This window comes from Passer domesticus, chromosome Z (genome assembly GCF_036417665.1).
Source record: "Passer domesticus isolate bPasDom1 chromosome Z, bPasDom1.hap1, whole genome shotgun sequence".
Taxonomy (NCBI): Eukaryota; Metazoa; Chordata; class Aves; order Passeriformes; family Passeridae; genus Passer; species Passer domesticus.
The window spans coordinates 42,727,066-42,748,725 of record NC_087512.1 but is presented as its reverse complement, the minus strand read 5'-3'; the positions used below and the strand labels follow the sequence as shown (position 1 = coordinate 42,748,725).

At 38.2% G+C, this 21,660-nt stretch overlaps 2 long non-coding RNA genes across 2 annotated transcripts in view; both read right to left on the bottom strand.

The window, feature by feature from the left end:
• Positions 1–14: 14 nt before the first annotated feature.
• LOC135290633 (uncharacterized) overlaps positions 15–21,660 on the bottom strand; it is a 137,853-nt gene continuing 116,207 nt past the window's right edge. Inside the window, exons 5-6 of the long non-coding RNA XR_010353396.1 lie at positions 193–293; positions 15–104 (exon numbers count right to left, since the gene is read on the bottom strand). This is a non-coding gene — a long non-coding RNA (uncharacterized LOC135290633). The remainder of the gene's footprint in view (positions 105–192; positions 294–21,660) is intronic.
• LOC135290387 (uncharacterized) lies at positions 10,272–13,323 on the bottom strand. Its single transcript, XR_010353164.1, has 2 exons — positions 13,216–13,323; positions 10,272–10,431 (listed from the first exon to the last, which is right to left on the bottom strand). It is a non-coding gene; the product is annotated as an uncharacterized LOC135290387 (long non-coding RNA).

The following is a 21,660-nucleotide window of genomic DNA, read 5'->3' as shown; positions in this document are numbered from 1 at the left end:
TTGTGACAGCCTTACCTCAAATGCTGTGTGCAGGTTTGGGCTCCCTAATGAGAAATAAGGTACTAGGGAGCATCCAGAAGAGGGCCATTAGGATGGTGAAACGTCTGGAGGGGAAACCATATGGGGAGTGGCTGAGCCCTCTTGGTCCATTGAAGAGTACCAAGCCTGGAGAAGAGGAGACTGAGGAGCTACCTCATGTTGTTTACAGCTTCCTCAAGGTGGGCAGCGGATGGGGAGGTGCTGGTTTCTTCAATCCAGTGATCAGCGATAAGGCACAAAGAACTGGAACAAGGCTGTATTAGGGGAAGTTCAGATCTGACGTTAGGAAAAGGTTCTTCAGTGAGAGGTTGGTCAGTCACTAGAACAGGGAACTTGTTATGGCATCAAGCCTGCCGGAATTGAAGCACCACCTGGACAACCCTTTTAGTCAGATGGTTTAATGTCAGATAGGCCTGAGAAGAGTTGGGAGTTGAACATAATGATTTTTGCATGGGTCCCTTACATAGCATAATGAGCCGCAAAGACAGACACCACCTTCCAAAGACACTGCTACACTCTGGGGTGCATATTCTGATCTTCTCTTACCTCTGCTGATTTTTTTCTCTGATTTTGTTGCAATCTCCAGTCTTTGCATTGTAGAAATATTAAGAAGCGGTAATGATTGCAGTTCACCTTGAAAATTTTCAAAATTACTTAGAAAGGAAATGTCAAAATTACTTATAAAGGAAATACTAAACTATACTACATACTGACTCCGCTAAGCTGTTCCATTCATCTATGTTGCATCTTATTATCTGTCATTGTCTGATTGATTCTGCCCATGTTGTCACTCATTTCAAGTTCTCCTTGGGAAGCAGACTACTTCTTCTTAAACTTCTCTGGAGTTTTGGCCACTGCTTTGGCACAATTCAAATAAATTTTAGGATGACATTATTTGAATATACAGTATCTATTTGTCAGTATGCTAATGCATGCACATGCTATTTTTATATAGTAATGGATAGATTGAATGTACATATTACTGATGCTTTCATATTTTAATACATTTATAACAAAACAAATGAGTCTTGAAAATTCAAACCACTTAGTATGAAAAATACATAGAATAATAAAAAAAGAAAGGACACTTTGTTTATATCTGTAGCCTTTTTTGTGGAAGTTACAGTCCATGATCTCCCCATTACGTATGTGGCAAGCATGCTTTCTTTGGGCAAAATTCTGTCATCCTCCTAACCACACAGTGATATTTGTATTACAGTCATTCAGTGTTCCTAAAGCTGGGTAAAGCTTCCAACATCCCCACATGCCATAAACCCACTCTCATTTTCTGTAGGAATACCAATGAAGACTTTGGGGAAAAAGGGTCAAAGAACAATGAATTTCTGCAGGTTTGATTCCTAGTCCCAGTATCTGTTAGCTACAGCCACCAATTGAAGGTGCATCTTTCTCACAAATATTTGTTTCAAAGAGTTCAGTTTGAAAGCTGAGAACTTTAAGAATCTCTCAAAAATTCACAGGTAGACCACATGGTCATTTGAACAGAGCATTTTTCAACTGCTATTATTGAATGAGTTCCAATGTTATCTAAGAAATGTTAGAAGTAAAATGGAATTGTAATAAATCATAAGAATAAGTTTTTGTTGGACATTGAACATTATTCATAGCATTTCTCTTCAACCAGATATCAAAATAATAATTAGCAGTGCAAAGAGAAATTCACAAAAGGCTGAGGGACAGGAAATTTCTTCAACAAAACCTTTGGGTAGAGTTTCTGGTTTACATTCTGGAGTTCCGTAGGATAGATATCCTCTGGAAATACGAGCTTTGTAGAGCAGCTTCATGTTGATACTGGAAATACAGTGCAGGGAGCCTTTTACTGAGCTTCCTAATTATAAGTTCAATAGTGCATTTCAGCAGCTCTGCCTCATTCGGTAGCTGGAGTGGTTAAAGTAGAATTTGGAGTGACAGCCCAACACCTCCCTTCACATAACCTCTCAGGTCAAAACATGGAAAGTAGATGTTTCCTTCCTAATATCCCTGAATATAAATCCTTTTCTGTTCAAGGACCACTGTAAAAATTTCCTTTCTTACCAGGTCCTGGCTTTATAACAGTAAATGCCTTTTGCAAGCCTGTAAGCAGGGTGAAGAGAAGATTGATGTGCCTAGAAGACATTAATATAGTCATAATTAGAAGTATTTATGTAGTTTTTAAATATGAAGCCTCTGCATAAACTTTTTCAGCAATTACTTTGTAAGTTTATAATTCCAAGCTGGACAGATAGACAGATAGGTAGACAGATAGACAGACAGACAGACATACTTTTGGTGGCTGAAATTAAATTTAAAATATAAAAATTTAAAAATCCAATAGACCTCTCTGCTGGGTATTTCTGGCTTCAAATACACATCTGAATCACACACATATATGGGCACATAATATGTGTGTGCTGGTATGTGCAATTTTATTCCATCATATCAAAGCTTATGCTAAATTTTCTTAAAAAAGTGTTAAGTACTAAAGTTCATTTTAATTCTACTTGGAATATAGCACAGTAAAATATATTTTCAGGGAGCTTGTTTTACTTAACCATTTGATTTCATGGGAAAAAGCTTAATAGTTTTTAAAACTGACTAAAATATCCCCAAAGTCAGCTATTGTTTTTAGCCATGCTGCATTTGTTCACATTGAGTAACAGAGCCCCTCCAACCAGTCAAAACAAAAATAATAAGAGAAGCACAACTGAGCCCTGAAAAGTCTGTTTTGAATAATTTTTTTGAGGATTTTGTTGTTATGCATGTCTGTCAAAATGGAATAAAAATGTCCTTGTCATTATAATCAACATATACAGTACTTAGCTTGTTCTCATCCATATTACTAGTTCTATTTTTAAAGCTAAGCCAGTGCACAAATTGGTATTTGAAATAGTAACTATTTTCTGAGAAAAAGAAATTAGCTGTGACTAATTTAATTCCTGGGTAACTGTAATTAATATTATTCCCAGAAATCCTACAGGGTCAGTAGGTCCACAAAGGGGAAAAATGATGTTTCATAAATATGGATAAATTCTTATGTGAATATCATTCACAGAAATTTCCATGGATCAAGCCAAAGATTTATGGTAAACTTCATATTTGTAAATAATTCCAATCAAAACATAAAATCAAATACATGTTACTGTAGTGTTAGAGGGAGAAACTGGAAAGCAGACTCTGGAGTGAAATGATTTATGTCTCTGTAGTCAGCCTAACCCCCTTTCATTAAAGGATGTTACACCATCTTGCTTCCATGTGTGAAGACCTCTACTTTTTTTAAAGATTCAGTTCACATCTTAAACTCTGGCTTTCCAGCATAGTAAGGTCAGCTTTGAATACTGAGGTCCTGGCATTTAAATTACATTTTCTATGTAAAAAAAAGTAATTGAAATAAACCCAAACCAGTAATAATTTGAGAGACTTACAGAATTGACAATTCAGGGAAGAAATTATTTTTTCACTTACACATCGCTTACTTACATTCTTGGGTCCTTCAGACAACCTACACTACTAATTCTTCCACCAGGATGCTTTGTGACAAGCGCTGTTAAATCTTCAGGTCTCTGCTAAATCTCTGTTCTTACTGTGCCTACTTCCAAAATTTGCTGACAATTAAAATTGCTTTCCTTCCACTGATGGAAAGCAGTGGCTTGCATCTCACTGACAAGTAAAGCTAGATGCATTGATGGCTCCTAATAAAATATACAAAAATAACCTAATGCATGGAGTGAGAAACAGGAAGAAATGCTGCATTTGTATTCAGTCAATTGTTTTCAAGAAGCTTTTAAAAATATGGAATGTAATGTTGCAAAGACTTTTTTATTTGTAGCAGTGTATTCATCTTGTCTAGCTGAATATAACATAGCTCCGTTGTGCCTCTTTTAGATGCAATCTCTGTTATCAACAGTAAAAAATAAACTGCTCTTTTACTGGCTAAATGTGTGCAATGAATACCCTTGCCTTGTGACAAAGGAAACCTGAACACAATATGTCACCAGGTGGAGAGATTGTCAATCTTAAGCGTTCTGGTAAAAAATTATTTTGTGCCCAGTTCATGGCCCTGGTTGTGGATATCATAACAGAGAAAACTTCCAGTGATAGTAATTGGCATTTTGGGGAAAAAATCTGAGGGGAAAGGCAGTCAATTTGAGGTGGTCTGTATTGTTATAATAACAATTTTAGGGTATGCTCTGGTGTGAAAGTGAAAATCCAGACTTAATCATATAAGGTCTTCACCAGAATAAGTCTTCAGAAATAGACTTTCCACAAACATAGCATGTGTGACACAGAAATTAAGAGATACTTAAAAAGCCTGTGTGGGGTGATTAAACTACAAAGGAACAAGATATCTATGTAATGATTGTTAAAGAGTTTAAATGGCAGTGAGCCTTTCTGGATTTTGACCTAAACTTGGCTCCTCGGGGCTCTGATCTATTAACCTGTACAACTATGAAAACTAAAATTATGCCTGCTTTAGCCCAAAACCTCATTTGCTTATCACATCAGAAACAAGCTGCAAAACCAGTTCATGAGTCTGTATTAGCCAATGAAATATGTGGCTCCAGTGCTGCCTCAGTTTTGTTCCAACCCTACAACTCCTTGCAGTGTGGGGCACCAAAAGCAGGTAAACATTCTGACACTTCCAGCATGATTGTGCTGTGGATCTTCCAAAGGTTGTGCCAATGGAGCTTCCTCCTCAAAGTGGTAAGTGCATTGTTCATCAGGATGAACACAAGCACTTCTCAGAGGCCTCATTTGCTTAGCCTTATACATGGCAGAGTGTTTGCTGTCCATACCAGCCTAAATCACAGCCCAACAATCCTCATAGATACAGCTCTAAACCTAGCATGATCCAGAGTGTACTGTGCTTTATGAAAATGCTTCCAAGTTTTACTTACAATCGTGAGCTGCAACAGGAAAACTAGTAAAATGTTTTAAGAGAAAAGAAAACCTTTCAATAGTATTTTCTAACAGCTCCTTGCTAAACAAGCTATTAAAACACTCTTGAGAGTATGAAAAAAGCATAATTTAAATTCCAAGCATAGTGATGCAACTAATATTAACAAGAACTTCTGCCAAACTGTAATGGATATGTTAAAGCTGATTCCACAAAAATTTACACTTTTCTTGCTTGAAAATGTCTGAGGGGACTGTGGTATAAAAACATAGAAATACTATAAGGTACACAAAAAATATAGATACGGTAATCAGTATGTTCAAGAAATAGTCAGGTGGCATAAAAAGTGTTTAACAATGTTATCTTCACAGACTGATTAGGGCGCTTAAGATTATATTGGAAAATTTAGATTGCACTCCATTACTTTGTGCCGTGTACCATAACAGGATTCTGATACTATCGTTGCAGTAATCCCATTGCCTTGCATTCTTATTTCTGATTTATGATCTATTTATTGAAGTATTTTCAAATCCATTTATTTAGATAAACTGTCCTCATGCAGAAGGAATGCTTCTCATACATTTGGGAGCATGAAATTTTATGACAGAAATGGTCATTTTGATTTAACACACTGTAAATCAGAATTCTTTGATTTATGTAGTATTGTACAAACCACAACAGATTTACTCTACAAAGGATAAGCTAGATACATCTCTCAGATATTTTAAGTTTTCTTGATGCTTAAACTCTTCCATCCTGAGATTAATTTTAAAAATAGGACCTCATTTCACAGTTTCAGTAGATGAAGGAGAGAAAAGCAATGGATAGGCTCTTGCCAGGTAGTATTATTGTCTTCATGGCCCTTATTGCAACTGTGGAGGACCTGAGAGGGGCTACAGGTCATGGTTGCTTTTGCTGAGCTCTTCTTCTAGGACTGGAGAAGAGATGATGTTTCATGGGTATAAAACATATACCAGCTGGAGGATGATTGTGCTGGGTGGGGAGCTGGGAAGTCTTCTAAAAGGTATTTCCAGAGTCAAGAACTACAAGCTGCCTGCTGAGGAGCCACCATCCCTACCACCTCCACAAGAAATCAGATTCAACTACATTTAAAATCAATAAATATTGCCATCTCCTTTAAACACACAGGTAAATTTTATAACAAGATGCAAAAATAATATGCAGGAGATTTTAAAACAATTTAATTTTATTTTAGTGAACATTTTTATTTTAATGGACAACATTTTTACAACTAATACCAATGGTAAATCCCACTATGGACCAGCCAACCCATCTTTGAAAGTGTAGAGTTAATTTTGTTCAATATATATTCTATGAATAATAGCATGAAAGTATAAGGTTATACTTAGAAACTAGATGTAACCATTTGCACTTGAGAAGCTAAATTTCCCTAAAGTACAGGAGATTACAACTTTGCAAGTGTCTAAGTGAAGAAAGCAGTGTGAAATTTTGTGGGGAAGTATTCTATAATTAGTAGTCCATAAAAACAATTGCTGAGCTAGAAATTTCTTACTGAACAGGTAAAGAAAGAGATTGTAGAGTACAAGACATACACATCATAAAATGAGACTTTTCTGTAAAAATCCCAAGGGATTCCGTTGACATTCTGATGGCATGAAGCCCTAATGCCATCCTTTTTCTCACAAATCAGAAGTTTTCTGGTTAAATTTTCACTAAGTTCATCAAGGTTCAGAGGGAACCTTAGACTTTTCTGGAGAAACTTTGTCCTGGTGTTTCTTAGATTTATGATAAATTTCAAAACCCTTCCTCTAAATAATCTGCCTTTTGTTAATGTCTGGGGGTTTTTTGGTAGGAATTACTTGAATCCTTCTCCTTCAGCATTTTTCTACTAGCATGGATGAACACCCATGATTAAGCAGGATGCCTGGTTAGGACAAGATTAAGTCAAATCAGATTTAAAATCAATTCAAATAACCTGAGAGTCATAGAAAAAAAAAGAAAATAACCATGTGTGTGGTACATGTTGATAACTCAAATGTATGAAACAGCTTTTCCTTAATTTTTCATTTAATTTATAACTTAGATATTGGGGAATGGTGTTAATGTAAGATAGTAGTAAGATATTGTAAGATAGTAGTAAGCTATTGCAAGATAATTGAAGAATGTAGTATGATATTTGTGGTTTTCATTGCAATAATCTAATTTGGTGGTATATTTGACTTTGTGATTTAGAAACAAAATGATTATCCTTGTTTGGGCTTTTAGTAGAGAAACTCTTTTTGAATGTGTCACTTCATGTTTTTCATTGACCAAAAAAATCTTAAAACTTCATGTCAGGAAGAATCAGGCAGAATCCAGTAATCACTGTTGGTTTGTTACGTATTTGCTCTCTGAACCCTTGTTAGAACCAGAAAAGGCTTCAGATGTTTAGCATATTTGCACTTCTTACATGTAAGTGCCATAAAACATTAATTATATTGTGGTAAGCTGTGTATGTAAATAAACAACGTTATCTTGGAACACTGAATTTTTTTCAAGTATGAAACCACTAATTTTAGAGATACTAAGAAAATATTTGAAAACTATTCTGATGTCTGACTGAATACCTGCTCTGTTGGGTTAGTGTGGACAGGGCTGGTAGAAGGGGTGGTTTGTGTTGCCAGAAACTTCCTCTGTGTCTTGGACAGCCAGTGCCAGATGGCTCCAGGATGGATGTTCTGCTGGCCAAGGCCAAGACAATCAGAAATTGTCATAATACCTCTGTGGTTTAAGGAAAGGTTATGGTACAGATGTTGTTGCCAAAGAGTGAAGTGAGACTATGTGAGAGGTACAGCCCTGCAGACACCAAGGTCAGTGAAGGAGAGGCAGGAGCTGCTCCACGTGCGGATCTGGGATTCCCCTGCAGCCCCTGGTGCAGACCACGGTGAAGCAGCTGTGCCCCTGCAGCCCATGGAGGTCCATGGGGATGCTGAGATGCCCCCACAGCCCATGGAGGAGCCCCAGGCTGGAGTAGGTGGATGCCTGAGAGGAGGCTGTGAGCCCTTGGGAGGGCTGTGCTGGCACAGGCTCCTGACAGGGACCTGCAGACCCATGGAGAGAGCAGCACATGCTGGAGAAGGTCTCCTGGCAGGACTTGTGACACTGTGGAGATCTGTGCTAGAGCAGGCTGTGCCTGAAGGGCTGCACCCTGTGGAAGAACGATCCACGGTGAAGCAGTTTGTGGAGAACTGTTCCCATGGGATGGACTCTTGCTGGAGAAGTTTATGGACAACAGTCTGCCATGAGAGAGACTCCAGAGTAGTGCAGATTGGTGAAAGAGCTTCTCTCCCTGAGCAGCGTCAGGAACATGTGATGAATTGAGCATGGAGTCCTCATTTCCCCTTTCTCTATGCTGCAGATAGGAAGTAGAATCTTGGAAGGAGGAAGGGGTGGGGGAAGGGTGGTATTAAGATTTATTTTACTTCTCATTATCCTGCTCTGATTTTGTTAGTGATAATTTCAATTTATACCCCAAGTGGAGTCCCTTTAGCCCAGGACAGTATTTGGTGAGTGATCTCTCCCAGACCTCATCTCAACTCCAAACCTTTGTTATATTTTGTCTTCCCTGTCCAGTTGCACAGGGGAATGATAGAGCAATTTTGGGAATGCCTGGCATACACCCAGGGTCAGTCCACTACAGAAGCTATCACAAAAAACATGAGGCTGGAAAAACTGGAACAAGTTCTCCGTGGAGAGAGCACCAGTCACAGCACACCAGCCTTTCAGAGTTCAAGAAACATTTGAACAATTGTGCTCCTGGGCACATGCACTCTTAGTGATGGCATTGTGCAGGGGCTGGAGTTGGATCCTTGGAGGTCCCTTCCAATTCAGCAATTTCTGTAATTCTGTGATTCTATTTACCATACACAGATTTAGGCTTTTGAAAGCTGCTGAGGGAAGGCACTTTAAAATAAGATTCTGTGCTCTTCTGGTATATAGTGTTTACATCAATGTTATATAATCCTAAAAATACAGGTCACTGCTTTTGAGGCAGTGACATCAGGGCATGCTGCTTTCACCCAGATTTTTATAGCATCACCATTAGTCTTGTGGCTGTGTGTCTAAACAGTAAACATGGTACTTCTGCTCAAAATAGGAAAAATATTCAGTGTTCCTCACTAAAAAAAAAAAATCTGTCTAAACTCTTAATCTTAGTTTTCCTTATAGCAACAAACCACAATGAATTCTATGAAATACAATGAGAAGATATCCAAATCAGATTGTTAGTTTCATACAACAATGAAGTGTTGATTTAAAATTACACAGCAATCAGTAAAAGCAAAACTGGCACTAATCACTTTACATGTCAATGGTATACCAAGGTGACCTTAAAAGAGAAGTGCTGAAGATATTTGAGGGTTTCAGACAGTGGAATTTGGCTTCTTTAAAAGCTTGATAGGATTGCTGTAAACTCATGCTTTGCCTCAAAAAGAGAAAAATCGTGTGATTACATGTGACATAGTTTTTCTGTTACAACCTACACATTCTGCCTGTAATAAATAGTCTCTTAAGTACCTAGAAGGAACAATGTTTTAATTCTGCATGGATAAGTAAATTGGAGATGTTATGGGCTGCTTTCACACTCTTCAAAAAGCAAACTCTAAATTCAAGGTTGCTTATTCCTGTGCCTGTATTAAAATTATTTTATAATAAATAATTTTCTGGGTTTGCACATATACATTGAAAATTTTAATAACAGGGAACACAGAGCGGCTGAGACAAAACTGCTTGTACAACATTGTACAACAAATGATCTTTCTTCACTGTCTTGATAATAGAAGAAGATAATAGATAATATTAAGATAATAAGATAATAGAACAATATTAAGATAATAAGATAATAGAACAATAAAAACAACCAACCTAGCTAGCCTATTAGCTCGCTTTATTGTTCCCTTCCAGGCTTGAGAGAGTGAAAATTTAGCCACAAAACTAAACATTTCAGGGCTTTTTTCTTGTTACAATTCTACAAAATTTGCCAGCATAGATAGTGATTTCATTGGGTTTTACCTATATAAGGGGAACCTGCAGAAGTGAAGCCTCCTGTGGACCCTTGGTTGATTAGGTCCTGTTTTCCTCTAAAGTAAGCTGCTTCTGTATGAACTTTATGAGCAAATAATTGAAAGTAACTAAGTTACCATGGCTTAATGACACATTGCTTGTCAACCAAGCCAAAACAGATCACCATGTCTATGTCCCTACCTCTCTGCATGAAAGAAATTATCATGTTTGCTCACACCTTCATTAACCTAACCCATCATCAGTGTCTGGCAGGATCATTTCACAGGCTTTTTATAAGCAATAACCTTGGTTCAAAATCTCATGGAATGAATTCTTTATTTAAAAACAAAGCTGTATCTGTATCCATTTCATTTAATATACTGATTTTTGTGTGGCAGTTATGGATATCTTGGGACAGTACGTTTTTGCCCATTCTCACAGGTGCTAAAAAAACTTGGCTATGCATTCAACAGCACCATCTGTTGAGGGAAGACACATTATGAGATTCAACAAATATATAAAAGGCACTTAGAAAAGAATACACTAATGTAAAAACTTGAGGATGAGTCTATAAAAATAAAAAATATTTTATATGCAATGTGTGAATGAATATATCAGTGCTGAAAAAAAATATTCCATAACACTTTAAAGCAGTATTCCCCCTTTTTATCCTCTCTATTTCAAGCCACCTAATAAGTTAGAATCAGTCTGAATAAAATAAATTTTTAAAAAATAAATAATGAAATATATAAAATCACAAGAAGTCCTCAGAACTGTAGCAGAATATTGCACATTCTATCAGCAAACTTAACAATTACAAGCAATGTTTTTGTAGATCTGGATAAAGGTTTATAAGTCCCAGAACTTGTTTCTCTTTCTTTGTCCAAGTGTGTCATAGGCTTAATGTAAGCTATTAACTCTCCTTGCAAATGTTTTGTAATAATCTACAGGTCTCAGTCCTCTACTATGAAAATTCATAACTAATGATGAATATTAAAATTCACAGTATTGTTTTTTAAATATGAGTCAGGAACTCACCAGATCCTACTTAACTTCACAAAGTTCTATATTAGTCTTTCATTGTTGCAAGGAAAAATACCTCAGGCAGGGATTAGTGCTATGCTATATTTTTAAAAAAAAAAGTGTCAAGATTTGTTTTGAAGAATGTCTGTTTTCTCATGGAAAACAACCCTCAAAAATGTTACACAGCAGTTAGGCAAGACAAGGAACCAGAGGAAAAAAGATTTAGTGCTCTGTGACTGGTAGAAGATACATCCTAGACACTTTATGAAGACCAGATGCTGACAACTGTGTTATGATTGTCACTCTTTTATATTGTAGTGTAAATGACCCAGGTATTCCCACGAGTAAACTATGTCTAGTGAATTCCCACATGATAAACAAAACAGAAATGCCAACTCAGGTGTGTCTTTTATCTTTCTGGTGCTGGAGAATTGTCAAGCTGCAGGTACTTTTTGAGACTGCAAGACTTCATTACTCGAGGTAGTAAAGAAGATAGGAATAAAGACAAGTAACACTTTCATTCTGTTGCCATGTAGATGCAGATAAAAAGAATGATTGCCTTTGGTATAATTATATGCTAGCTAACTTTAGCAGTGGTATCAAGTTCATTGAAGGTGGTAGGGACCTGGTCAGAAATTTTTCCAAATGGAGAGCCTGCCCCACACTACTTGTGACCCCAGCTATGGGCTTATGGGGCAGCTGAGCTGGCTGCCTTGAAGCTGCAATCACACTCCCAGTGCAAAAGATCCTTATCCTCAGTCAGATGTGGAGGTTTACTGGTTCAGCGGTTGTTTCTGTATGTTTGTAACATCAGCCTACCCAAGATTTTGCTAAGAGGCTTCTCAAAGTGCAGGAGAAAGAAAAACTGGGGTGTCACTTGGTGACGTGTAGTGGAATTGTCCCTGATTTCAGGAAGGCTGATCTTAGCCAAACCAGTCAAGCCCCCTTGCAGGCAAAGGCTCAGGTGTGGAAGGGACCAACTACAATGACTTGGTACTGCTCTCAGATTATCTGGTAACAGACTGAAGACAAAAAGAAATTTTGAATAAAGTCATATCCTCACTTTAAAAAAGCTATCACAGTAGCTAAGGCAAGAGCTCTGCCATCTCCTTCCAACCCCTCACCCCACCCCAGTTTAGCAGGAACATGGTAAATTCAGATGAGATACCCAGTAACTAATCAATGAAAACAAAACAGTCATGTTTTCTGGAGAGATTAGTTTTTGGGTAGAAAAAAATCTATTCAAAATTAGACTTTATATAAACCTGCAGGGTAACCTTGGCCACCTCTTTTGCATGTTGAGAATAGCTGACATGCACAACACAATAGCACCATCCCCTTTACTAGCACAGTACAGTCCACATCTTCTGTGTGAGGAATATATTAAGGAGGCACTGTATATTTATTTAGAGTTCAGTGCAACTACATGCCTTTGAATAGGTTCACTATGTTTAATTGTTGAATCAGAAAGATTGATTATTTTTTGAGAAAGTTAATTATCTCCTCTTATGTTATTATTTTAAGAAGACCAACAAAGAAAATGAAAACAAGTATTACACATAGATTGCTTATCTTCATGTGACTAGCCAATAAAAAAATGAAGTCAATCATGTGTTGAAGAAGCACAATTGTTATTTTTATATGCATTTAACCAAGCTATTTTGAAAATAGCAATTTTAAATCTGGAATTGCTAATGAACTATTTTTCTTAATAACTTATAACTGCTTGTTTTTAAGTTTCATTCTTGGTGGAAGCAGAATTAAATGTATAATATATTTCTAGTTTAGTCCTGTCTAATTAAAAAGTAAATGATAATTTCTATAGCCTTTTTAACAGTAAAAAATGTGAAGAAAGCAGGAGAAAACAAACATTTCTTCTTGATCTTCCCTATCTTCCATGCTATTCATTAACTTCAGTCTACAGAACTGAACAAAATCTAAAGCAAAACAAAATACTTTGCTCTATGGTATAACAGCCATAATCACACAACTTTTTTTCCTTTGCTTTTTGCCAGATCAATATAGTGAAACTTGTGAGTAAACAATATAAACAAATAGCAACTCTTTCAATAGTGATAATTGCCAAATCACAATGAGACCACTGAGATATTCAAAACTCACACTTACTGTTGCTTTTGACTCCTACAGCCAAACAAAGCAGGATTAATTCACAAGTTATTTACTTCTCAATAAGGCAAAACCCGTGAGTGCACTGTAAGCATCATACATCAGGTACCTACCTGTTCAGATGCAGAACTGTGCACCAAAACCAACAGCCACAGATGTTTTGGGAAGCCCCAGGATTATTTAGAAGGTAGTGGAGGTGCCAGCGCATGATGAGAAACTGTTAAGTGGCAGCACAATGAGTACTCAACACAGAGCCACCACTGCCACCCACAGTGGCCAGGTGAGGTCAGGTCAGAGCACATCATAAACAGCTGCTGCTTGTGGTTGTGCTTGCAAAAAAGCTCTCAGCAAGCAGCCCATGGGCCATGGGTAGCCTTAGCCCCCTAGCTGGTCATAGGAGGAGGTCAAGTAAGACCTGCCTTTCCTAAACCCACACTGGCTGGGTCAGTGTTTGTCCTGATCCCCTCCTTGTCCTGTAAGTGCTGCCTGATGTCACTCAAGATAATCTATTACATAAATCTCCCCACCACTGAGGTCAGGCTGACAGGCCTGTATTCCCTGCATGCTCCTTCCAGCCCTTCCTGTGGAAGGGCATCACACTGACCAGCCTCCAGTTGTCTGGGCCTCCCTGGTTAACCAGGACTGAAGATGAATGATGGTCAGTGGCTTGGTGAGCTCTTCCTGCCTGCCCTCAGTTCTTGGAGAATCCCATCCCGTCCCACACTCACACTTGTGAGTGTCCAAGGGGCACAGCAGGTCATTAATTGCTTCCTCCTGGACTGCACGGGGTCTATTCTGCTCCCCATCCCTGTCTGCCAGCTGACGGGGCTGGCTGCCCTGAGGATACCTGGGCTTTCTGTTAATAATGAGACAGAGATGGCATCAAGCAACCCAGCCTTTTCTTCATCCTTGGTGACAATTTTCCCCCTGCAACCCTGTGTCAAATAAATGATTCTTTTCTTTGGTACCTCTTTTCTTTGTTAATGTATTTTTAAACACATTTTTATTGACTTTCACAGCAGAAGTCAGACTGAATTCTAGCTAAGCTTTCACCTTTCTAATTCTCTCTCTAAATGACCTAGCAATATCCTTGTGCTCACTCTGAATTGCTTGCCCCATCTTCCAGACTTCATAAACTCTCTTTTTTCACCCTGAATTACATTGAAAATTTCCTGTTCAGCCAGGATGATCTTCCTCACTGACATGTCTATTAGCAAATAGTGATGGCCTTCTCTTGCACCTTTAAGATTTTCTTCCTAGGTATGTCCAGCCTTCCTGAAACCCTTTGTTATTAAATGCTGTTTCTCAGGGGACTCTGAACCAGTGCCCTGAACAGGCCAAGGTCCACCCTCTGGAAGTCCAAGGTCCAAGTATTTTGCTGATTCTCTTCCTTACTTCTCCAAGAATCAACACCTCTGTGATTGATTCCATGGTCAGTGTGCCCAAGATGGTCCCTGACCACCACATGTCCCACAGCCCTTCTCTGTTTGTGAACAGCAGGTCTGGCAGGGCATGCCCTGGTGAGCTCCCTTATAAACTGTGTCTGGAATTTACCTTCCACACACTGCAGGAACCTCCTAGACTGTCTCCTCTCCACTGCTGAGTTTCCAGCAGACATTTGGCAAGTTAAAGTCTCCCACAAGAGCAAGGGCCAGTGATCATGAAACATGCACTGACAGAGTATTTCACTTCATCCTGGCTGGGTGGTCTGTGACAGACTCCCAGCAGGATCTCCGCCATGCTGGCCATCCCTCTGACTGTCACCCACAGGCACCCAGCCTTATCCCCACTGTCCCTGAGCTCTGTGCAGCCAAAACCCTCCCCAGTGTACAGAGCCACCCACAGCCCCTCCTTCCTCATCTGTCCCTTCTGAGGAGCTTGTAGCCATCCACTGCAGCACTCCAGTCATCCCACCACATTCCCATGGTGATAACCACATCACAGCTTCCTGCTGCCACTGGCTTCCATTGTTTGTTACCCGTGCTGGGTGCATTGGTGCAGATGCACTTCAGCTGGGCTGTCCGTGCCACCCCGACACAGGCAAGTCACCCCAGGCTGAACTCTAGTGAGCGTGGTCTTGTCTCTTTCCCTTTTAAATTTGGCTTAAGGCGTTCTCAGCACTGCCAACTGATGGGCTAAAATTCTTTTCCCACCTTTTTAGACATGTGGATCCCGTCTGTGTCCAGCAGGCCGGGTGCTGACTGACCTATGGTCAAAAAATACAGAATTCTGGCAATGGCTTTAACCCACCGGTTGATTAAGGGGGGGGTATCCTGTAATATACAACATATATCTATACATCTATAAACATATAGAGATATAGATATATAGATATAAAATGGACTAAACAAACGTAGGAGATGCCTGCAGAGCTCAGAGAGTTTACTACAACACACTTTCCAAGTTAATTGAGGTCATTCTGTCTGGAAAGCAAAATAGAGTCAGATGCCTAGATGTGAACTATTAGAGCTGTGTATGGTAAATTAGTAACATACCCTCCTATTAATTCAATGGGCAGCATGGAAAAATGTTAAAGAAACCCACCCTGAAGCAATTTTAGATTAATCACTTTTAAAGTTATATGCCTTTCTGCTGTGTTGTAGGTAAATCAATGGCAGTTTCAATCACAATCACTATTCCCCAAACCATACGTTTGCACCAATATCTGTTCCAAAACTGCCATTACAGATCCTCAGTAATCCACCCATGCCATCCTTTTACAGAACAATACATGTTTTAAATAAAAAATCATGGTACTGCAGAGTAGCACTATTTAACATCGGCATCTCTTTGCTTATTTTTTGCTTCTAAGACAGGTGTTTAGACTAAGGAGTAGTCTAAGACTGCTTTTGCAAAACTGCAAATAGTTGTCCAAGAAAATAGAAGCTGCCTTCCCTTCAGGTTCTGAGTTGTACAGATCTATGACTATTATAGAGAACTGAAATCCCAGCCAATATTAATTCAGCTGTAGCTCACAAAGCCTTGGCATGCTTGTGTTCACGGAAACAATGAAATTATCATTTAGATATGAATTACTAATATTTTCCACAGCTTAGATGCCTGAATCTATCTTCTTCATCCGCCAGAGATTAATCATTTAGGATTTAAAAAGTCTCTGAAGGGTATAGGGGAGTATATATATTTTTTTAATGAAAGGAAATAAATCTTCTGAAAGACAGAATTAAGCTTAGACCTTTAAAAAATTCAGTGGTGTTAACACATGCCTCATTCCCCCCAAAAAAATTTTAAATGCAATCAGCTAGAAGACAGAAATTGTTATTGGTCTCTTTGGTTTGAAGGGATTTAATTCTACGTCCCATCTCTATAACATTGTCATTTTCAGGGTTTGGGATAATCAAAACCCACTCCTTCTTTTTGAAGCTGTGGCCTAGTAAAAGAGAGAAGATAAAATTAATGAGGCCAAAAAAGTATTAAGGAAAATTACTGGAATCTTTCTTTTGAGGCAATCAGCTGGGAAAGAAAAGCTCCAGTTTTGATTTCTGTTTCCAGGCTTATACAACATTTGCAATAAACACACAGGAAGACTAGATCTATTTAATTATATGTGACATAAAACTTTCACTGCTAACTTACCTCTATCATTAGAACCTGCACTCTTGAATACAGATTAAAGTCTCTATCAAAAGAGATAGCTGAAATGTTGATGGATGTGACTGACAAGATCCAATTCTCAGCACCAGCCAAATGCCAATGCCCAGGGAAGTGCAGGAAACTGCAGAAGAGCTGAGCCAGCGCAGATGCTGCTTCTCTGTGTAATCTCCCAGCTTTCAACTATTCTTACTCAGAGATAGGGTACAGTTTGTATGTCTTCATTAATTATGAAAACAGCTCCTAAAATTAAAATCTGTTAAGCTTAGGTACCTAAATCCTTCTGTGACTCTTGTCCTAGCTACCCAGCTTGGTCAATCTGTATTAGGAAGTCAGTGCATGGCTAGGCTGCTATTTTTGGTGTAAATTATTTTTGGGTGGAATGCTCTGGAGTATTCCAGGGGTGAGTCTCAAGAAGTTCTGCTTTGCAGGCTGGAGCTGTCCACATAAGACATCAATGAGAAGGCTAGAGATGCAGTGTGGATGAGCACTTAGTGCACATCCATGGCACATATTTAGGATCAGAAAACATGATCTTCATTGCTGGGAAAGATGGTGTGAATGTGCACCTCTCCACATGCAGGTTCACCCACTGAGAGTGTGCATGGTCTACTCATATACACCCCTTTAAAAACCCCACCTATAAAATCCATTCTGTCTCTAAAATCCCCACAGACAGTGACCTTTGAACAGAGGAATTACAAGAGGCTAGGAAAAAGAAGTTCAGTGAATCACTGAAAAAGCTATAATTGCAGAAGAGCCTAAGCAAGTTTTTTTTTTTTTTTAAAGAATGTAATTAATCAGAAGATCCTTTTCAATTAAAATTTAAATATTAGACTACAGAGAGAGAAAGTGTTCTGGGAAAGGCATTTTTAGAGCTATGTGAGGCCTAAGTCATCTGCAGATTCAGACAATCCATGAGTAACTTGAATTATCTTCTTTTAGAAAAGGCAAAAAAGATAGGAGAATACTTCTAGTTTTTGCATTGATCAGGAAATACTAAGTCTGTTCACTGTAATGTCTTCTCTGGGTAATGCTGATCACTGTAAACAAGTGCTCTAGCTGGTGGGGGTAGAAATAAGCACGTGGTTGTGGGCTGAGTCATAAAAATGAGTCAGTGGGAACTCACTTTACCTTTGGCTGAGCTAGGGTTACTCACTGAGCACCAATCCTTACATAAATTAAACACAGTTATCTCAAACATCCCTCGGGATAATAAGATATGGTGTTCATAAAACACCATATTAGCAGCATTTATCTTCTGATGTGCTTTCAAAAGGACCTGATATAACTCAGTCCCCTTGTCCCTTGGCATTTGCAATAAGTTATGTTAATAGAATAAACCAAACTAACAGTTCATTTCCCATACTAATATTTGTCCAACAATTATCTAACATGTTCCAAAATATTTTCTATTTCAGAGGCTTTTGTTGTTTCAGTCTTCCTCCTTAAGGCCCCAGTCAGAATGAACGCACTACATAAAAACAGTGCTTTCCCCATCAGATAACAGACAGACATTATCCCTCGTTATTTCATATCATTAAGTATTAAAATGACCTTTGTCACCATAGTAACTGGCACAGCTTGTTCTTCAGCGGTTTTGCTTTCTTGGCAGTTATTTTGAGGTCATAAACACAGTGTGCCTTACAAGCAAACTTTTTCAATTAAAGTTACTAAAGTTACATTTTAAAGACCCATAATGACCCTTCAATTTACCATCAGGCTGTGTTGAACAAACTAAATCTCATGAGGTGAGCTGGAGAACAATAAGCCAGGCAAACATAGAACTGAATAAAACCTACATAAGTCAGTAAGTCAGAAAAGTAGGAGCACTTGATTTTACATCTTGAAAAATAGAAACCGCCCCCTCACCCCCCAAACCATAGTCGTTTGATATGGAGACATAAAAAACACGTCATGCCAAGGAGTTAGCTGTTATATGGGAAGTCAACAGAATGCAGCATCTTTTTTTCACAAACCTCAGAATAATTACATAAGAAACTTACAGCTAACACCTGAGAATTTGTATGTAATGTTGTAAGCAAGTATTTTTATGGAGTAATTAACACTCCATAGGTGTATTTTTATGGAGTAATTAACACTCCAAAAAGGTGCATTTCTCTTGGTTCTCTTCCATTTTTGTTTTTGCCTTCTTTATGCTGAAATTGCAAGAAAAGCTTTGTCTTTGTAGCTTGGGAGAAAAATGCAGCGCTGCGCAGTGCAGCTGTGCTGCAATGATGCTTTTTACACTGAGTAGGAAGAGAGGTGAACCCAGGAAGCAAACACAGCTTTTTTCCTGCGGAGAGCTGCAAACCACACAGCAAATGTATACAGGTTCTTCTTCTCTTGCTTTCTCACCTCTCTTCTCCACAGAGAGCTACAAGAAACTTGCACATGTCCTGAAATAAGCTAGGCAAAGGCCTTTATGGACTGTAGTCTTTAATGTTTTAAAGGGTGCTGTAGATCTGAGGTATTACCCTGCGCTCTCAGGAGAGATAGCATTTATCTCTCATAGATTGCATGTATGTATAAAATAAAAGCTATAAAGTGGTCCAGCCAGGGCTAGCGGGTTCTGAAAATGTTAACCATATAAGACACTCATCCTACATGAACAACTAGACAAGTTCATCTTCCCAGAACCATTACCTTTCACCACATTTACTGTTATGAAGGAGTAAATCCACATAACCTTTATAGGTGGGTATAATAATTAGTTTTCATGCCTTTATCTGACTCTCTCACTGTACCCTAAGAGCAATAATTCCAGTGCAAGTACAGAGAGCTGTATGAATGCACAGCAGATCCCAAGTTACCTAAGCAGTGCTGCAGAGGTCCTGGTATAAGTCCTATAGGCTTATAAAAATTTAACAGTCTTTCTGCAAGGCACAGTGTCTTCCAGCTATTCCAACATGTACACTTCTGTCAACTCTTGTCCTATAAATATAGTATGTCCTATGAGCTTAATCAATGGCAGAGCATATTGGCATGTCTGATCCATGGATCTCTTCCTCACAGAGTCACATCCAGGATCAACAATTCCAAGTTCAAACAAGGTGGAATTAATAACAGGGTTTTAAGGATTTTTGTTTTCACACACATTTTAGGAGGCTGCTTTAAAAAGCCAGTGTGATCAGTGTGACAGTGCGACCAGACTATTTTGAGATTTTGAAATTATTTTATGAAATTATATAAATCCAATAATTTCAACAAATCCATCAGTCCAAATATCAAGTTTGACATATGCTTTACACTGTGCTATCAATAACAATCTCTTTATCCATGGTTCCTAATGTTGCATAATGCAATTTCCCTCTGTGATTCTGAAAAGAAATGTTCAAGGGCACTACTTTGAATATGGTGCTGAAATAACTCCTGCTTGACTTACAATTATTACTTCTGATATAACTTTTCATTATGGTAATCCACAGGTCTGTTACTTAAGTCTGTAATCAGTTGTCTTCAGCCATGGACCAGGACTCTGATCCTGGCTAGGTTCTGTGATGCTGACCCTGGGCACAGATCCCAAGCAAGCTACCTGGCTGTTGAGTTGTCATCTCTGATTATATGTTCTAACATATGAGACAGTGATTCTGTGTAAAGTTATTCTTTAACTTTATATATTTATGTGTCCTCACTCTCATTGCATTCATAAGCCTACATAGAAGATGTAATAGATTTTTCAGAAAATCAGTCATGGCTTTCAGTTTTCCAGCTTGCTTTATCTTCTGAAACACTCCCTGGTAATTCAGGCCTGGAAAATACATATCCAGTCATTTATAGAGAGATTATTTATCTCACATTTAGGTCTTCACTTATTACTGTTCTCCCACAGCTACTTTCCTGCCATTTGTTCTTATCAGAGAAATTTTAGCTCTGGATTTATTGTTCTAGTCCATGCTGTCCTTCCAAGCCTACAGAAATAACTCAAGTCTGACTCCATCGTATCCTCTCTGCTGGTGGCTGTGGTCCAACCCAGTGTAATGGAGTGAAGCAGCAAAGAATTTTCTGTGGATTCCTGCCTCCACATGAGATTTTGTTTGTCTTTTGTCATTTTCCAAATAATTCAGCAAACATTCCCAAAAGCATTTTGATGACATTTTCTTACTTTCTAGGAAACTTAAAAGATCATCTATGCAACACATCTTTCTAAAAGACATCAGTTTTCGACTAAAGTAGAAAAGCATTCAAATTCTGATTACTTTCACAGAGTGCAAAGGTGCTTTGAATGAATAAAGGGATAAATGAATGAATGAGTCATAAGAACAAGACCATTATAAATTAATATTATTTTTCAACAAACTGATGTGAACTCTAGAAATTCTTGCCTTTGAGTATTTTCAAGATCATAATTGATCCAAAATTTTTGCAGAAGAAAATCAGAAGAAACCAGATTAAATGTGTATATGGGTTCTACACACCATACACTTCTGCATGGAGAGGCACCTCTGTCATCCTTGGCTTCAGCCAGTCACAAATCTGAAACCTGATAATACATCTTTTTCCCCAATAGACACTATTCAAAAAGCCCTGTAAGTGCATTTCAATATGGGGTTTATAGACATTGAAGATAAAAAGCAAATAGGTTCTGAAATCCTACCTTGATCTCAATTTTATTTCTAGCACCCAAATTCAAACCAAACTCAGATAGGAAAACATTCACATCTGAACAAGTCAGAAGCCAGTTTTGACTATGAGACAAGAGAACTGGTCAAGCAAAAATAGAACTCAAATATAGTCAACAGTAGGCAAGAGAAGGCATACAAAAAGATACCTGATTTACAATCCAAATCATTGCAAGACAAATCACATGGCTTTTTTTAAAAAGGTTGTTGTTTTACAGTTGCAGTATATCTGCTAATTGACAGTCCAAATCAAAAAACATGTAGGTATCACAAATTAAAATTAATCTTCGTTACTACTCCTTGTGATAGTTCTTGCAATTAATTTGA